The sequence below is a fragment of the Schistocerca cancellata genome, chromosome 1 (genome assembly GCF_023864275.1).
Source record: "Schistocerca cancellata isolate TAMUIC-IGC-003103 chromosome 1, iqSchCanc2.1, whole genome shotgun sequence".
Classification (NCBI taxonomy): Eukaryota; Metazoa; Arthropoda; class Insecta; order Orthoptera; family Acrididae; genus Schistocerca; species Schistocerca cancellata.
Window position 1 is genome coordinate 160,635,302 of NC_064626.1, and position 5,191 is coordinate 160,640,492.

The window sequence follows — 5,191 nt, forward strand, 5'->3', positions numbered from 1 at the left end:
CGTCAATTCGCTGCAGATCCTCCTGCATTTCAGTACAATTTTCCATTGTTACAACCTCTCGATACACCACAGCATCATCTTCAAAAAGCCTCAGTGAACTTCCGATGTCATCCACAAGGCCATTTATGTATATTGTGAATAGCAACGCCCGCATCTCGTGGTCGTGCGGTAGCGTTCTCGCTTCCCACGCCCGGGTTCCCGGGTTCGATTCCCGGCGGGGTCAGGGATTTTCTCTGCCTCGTGATGGCTGGGTGTTGTGTGCTGTCCTTAGGTTAGTTAGGTTTAAGTAGTTCTAAGTTATAGGGGACTGATGACCATAGATGTTAAGTCCCATAGTGCTCAGAGCCATTTGAACCATTTGAATAGCAACGGTCCTATGACACTCCCCTGCGGCACACCTGAAATCACTCTTACTTCGGAAGACTTCTCTCAATTGAGAATGACATGCTGCGTCCTGTTATCTAGGAACTCCTCAATCCAATCACACAATTGGTCTGATAGTCCATATGCTCTTACTTTGTTCATTAAACGACTGTGGGGAACTGTTTCGAACGCCTTGCGGAAGTCAAGAAACACGGCATCTACCTGGGAACCCGTGTCTCGGTCACCTCTTGTTCACATTGACGGCTCTTTGAACAGTGGACGTTACATTTCAGATGTGTTGCGACTCGTGGCTCTACCCTTCATTCGATCCCTGCGAAACCCTACATTTCAGCACGATAATGCACGACCGCATGTTGCAGGTCCTGTACGGACCTTTCTGGATACAGAAAATGTTCGACTGCTGCCCTGGCCAGCAGATTCTCCAGGTCTCTCACCAACTGAAAACGTCTGGTCAATGGTGGCCGAGCAACTGGCTCATCACAATACGCCAGTCACTATTCTTGATGAACTGTGGTATCGTGTTGAAGTTGCATGGGCAGCTGTACGTGTACACGCCATCCAAGCTCTGTTTGAATCAATGCCCAGACGTATCAAGGTCGTTATTACGGCCAGAGGTGGTTGTTCTCGGTACTGATTTCTCAGGATCTATGCACCCAAATTGCGCGAAAATGTAATGACATGTCAGTTCTAGTATAATATATTTGTCCAATGAATACCCGTTTATCATCTGCATTTCTTCTTGATGTAGCAATTTTAATGGCCAGTAGTGTACACATATAGCTTTAAAACCGGCAGTGTATTTACAGTGCTCAGCCGATATTTTTATAGGTCAGTATGTCTGTATCTTTTCCGACCATATATCGATGTATAGATACTTTTTTCGACATGTCAAGGCCCGATAATGATGTTTTTTAAATACCAATATAACGGATTCCTGGTATTTTTAAAAATATCAACAGTCCTAGTCTAGACATACGTCACGCAATTCTTGTAAATTACGGACCGTGGTTTGTTGGCGCAGAGCCGATATCTGGTAGCGTCCCAGGTGTATTCCATGGCGATCAGATCAGGCAAATTTGGTGGTCATGACACTACGTAAGTTCAGTCTCATGATCCTCCGAACATTGTAGCGCGCTTCTGGCCACGTGACACGGAAGATGCTATTGCTGTCGGGTAATGAAGCATGACGGGATGGAGGTGGTGCGCCACATTCTTCACATCACTGCTGTACTGGTACCTTCATTTATTACATAGGTCTTGTGCTGTTTGAGGCTTTCCAGGCACTGCGTCTGCTTGATACGTTCCCGGGAATTACACCGGATAATATTGTAGAAACCGCACAATATTTCAGCGAGACAGCTGCCCGCCATCTTCAGGTGCTACTGTCGAGTCGCTGAGAAGCTCGGCAATTTATATGTTGGCTATCTAGAACAGCGCAGGCGCCAGCGGGGGCATAACGTCATCGAAGACCAATCGTAAACGGCGTCCAAAACCAGAGCCCTATGCTGGAGAAACGGGTCGCGGTCTGCGGGAGCGCGCCATGGCGAGGGAAAATGCGGGCGGGAGCGACGGACCCCGTTCGCGCGCGCGAGGTGTTGGAGCGCAATTTAGGCATCTGCGCTGAGGCTTCCCATCAGCGTTGACTCGGTTCAGCTGATAATATGTGGCTGACGATTCCTTAGTGCCGCCAAGGCTGGCTCCCAGGCTTTGCTCAGTTGAAATCCCGTGTCTCTGTTTATTAGGTCACTGCTTATACGTATTTCGACCGCCTCTTTGATGATGGAGTCCCAAGCATTGATTGTTCTCGTGCTGGAGGCCGGAAGACACATGTAATCCGGTATTTCTTGAAAATTCTGCCCATCTTAAAAGACGCGCCACCGACATACGGTAGAAAAACCAACCCCATGGTGTTCTCTGCTCCTTCAGGCTGTTCTTGAGGTTTGGAGCGTGCTGGTCGAAATGCATTGCGGATCTGCTTCTCGGAGTACCCGTTCTGGGCAAACACAGAGCGGAGATGGCTAAGCTCTGCCCATAAGCTGTCCTAGTCGGCTCTAGCCCTATGCACTAGCGTCCGTAATACACCGCTGCGCTGTGAGGGATGATGACAGCTCGTAGGTTGTAAATACAAGTCTGTGTGCGTAGGCTTCCGGAACACAGTGTGACCCAAGGAGCCGTCTCCTTTTCTACGAACCAAAACATCCAGAAACGGGAGCTCACCATCTTTCTCTACCTCCATGGTGAAACAGATGCTTGGATGGAGGGAGTTCAGATGTTTCAGAAAAGAAGGAAGCGTTACTGTCCCATGCGGCCATACCATAAACGTATCATCTATATATCTCCAAAAACATTTGGGTTTCAAAACCGCCGTCTGAAGTGCTTTGTCCTCGAAATCTTCCATAAAAAGATTAGCTACTATGGGAGACCGAGAGCTACCCATAGCAACACCGTCAGTCTGATCAAAATACTTGTCGTTGGATAAAAAGTAAGTCGAGGTAAGCACTTGTTTAAAAAGGTCTTATGGAAATCCAGGTGAATGTCCTCCAGTAGCATAATACTGGTCCTAGAATGAGATTTTCGCTCTGCAGCGGAGTGTGCGCTGGCAGATTAAAAAGGTAGGAGACGAGCTACTGGCAGAAGTAAAGCTATGAGGACCGGGCGTGAGTCGTGCTTCGGTAGCTCAGATGGTAGAACACTTGCCCGCGAAAGCAAAGGTCCCGAGTTCGAGTCTCGGCCGGACACACAGTTTTAATCTGCCAGGAAGTTTCAATACTGGTCCTGTCGGCCCGTGTCCGTGGCGGAATGCACGTTTCTGGCAGCCATTACCTGGATGACGAGGTACCCAGATCATGGACCTGGTGTAACAGAAATGTGATTCAATCGACCTGGTGACACGTTTCCATCGCTCCGATGTCCCATGTCTGTACCTACATCTACATGGATACTCTGCAAATCACATTCAGCTGCTTGGCAGAGGGTTCATCGAACCACCTTCACAATTCTCTATTATTCCAATCTCGTATAGCGCGCGGAAAGAATGAACACCCATATCTTTCCGTACGAACTCTGATTTCCCTTATTTTATCGTGGTAATCGTTCCTCCCTATGTAGGTCGGTGTCAACAAAATATTTTCGCATTCGGAGGAGAAAGTTAGTGATTGGAATTTCGTGAGAAGATTCCGTCGCAACAAAAAACGCCTTTCTTTTAATGATGCCCAGCCCAAATCCTGTATCATTTCTGTGACGTTCTCTCCCATATTTCGCGATAATACAAAACGTGCTGCCTTTCTTTGAACTTTTTCGATGTACTCCGTCAGTCCTATCTGGTAAGTATCCCACACTGCGCAGCAGTATTCTAAAAGAGGACAGACAAGAGTAGTGTAGGCAGTCTCCTTAGTAGGTCTGTTACATTTTCTAAGTGTTCTGCCAATAAAACGCAGTCTTTCGTTAGCCTTCCCCACAATATTTTCTATGTGTTCCTTCCAATTTCAGTTGTTCGTAATTGTAATACCTATGTATTTAATTGAAAAAAAAATGTTCAAATGTGTGTGAAATCTTATGGGACTTAACTGCTAAGGTCATCAGTCCCTAAGCTTACACACTACTTAACCTAAATTATCCTAAGGACAAACACACACACCCATGCCCGAGGGAGGACTCGAACCTCCGCTGGGACCAGCCATTTAGTTGAATTTACAGCTTTTAGGTTTGACGGGTTTATCGTGTAACCGAAATTTATCGAGTTCCTTTTAGCACTTATGTAGATGACCTGACACATTTCGTTATTTAGGGTGAACTGCCACTTTTCGCGCCATTCAGATACCTTTTCTAAATCGTTTTGCAGTTTGTTTTGATGCTCTGATGACTTTATTAGCCGATAAACGACAGCGTCATCTGCAAACAACCGAAGACGGCTGCTCAGATTGTCTCTAAAATCGTTTGTATAGATAAGGAACAGCAAAGGGCCTTATAACACTACCTTGGGGAACGCCAGAAATCACTTCTGTTTTACTCGATGACTTTCCGTCAATTACTACGAACTGTTACCTCTCAGACAGGAAATCACAAATCCAGTCACATAACTGAGACGATATTCCATAAGCACGCGATTTCATTACGAGCCGCTTGAGTGGTACAGTGTCAAAAGCCTTCCGGATATCCAGAAATACGGGATCGATCTGAAATCCCTTTTCAATAGCACTCAACACTTCGTGCGAATAAAGAGCTTGTGTTTCACAGGAACGATGTCTTCTAAATGTTGTGTCACCGCCAGACACCACACTTGCTAGGTGGTAGCCTTTAAATCGGCCGCGGTCCGTTAGTATACGTCGGACCCGCGTGTCGCCACTATTAGTGATTGCAGACCGAGCGCCGCCACACGGCAGGTCTAGAGAGACTTCCTAGCACTCGCCCAAGTTGTACAGCCGACTTTGCTAGCGATGGTTCACTGACAAATTACGCTCTCATTTCTCATTTGCCGAGACGATAGTTAGCATAGCCTTCAGCTACGTCATTTGCTACGACCTAGCAAGGCGCCATTACCAGTTTCTATTGATGCTGTGAAACATGTACCGTCAAGAGCGATGTTCACCAATTATGGATTAAAGTTAAGCATTCCAGCAGCTACGTACGTTCTTTGCTACTACAAATTCCTTGTCCTGTTCCAGACCTCACGCCAGCCTGCGTGAGCTTAAACGCGTGCCTTTCGGCTTCCTCATAGTGGATTGGCTGTCTTGCCAATCCACAACACTAAACCCATGTTGACTATGTGTCAATAGACCGTTTTCTTCGAGGTAATTCATAATGTTCG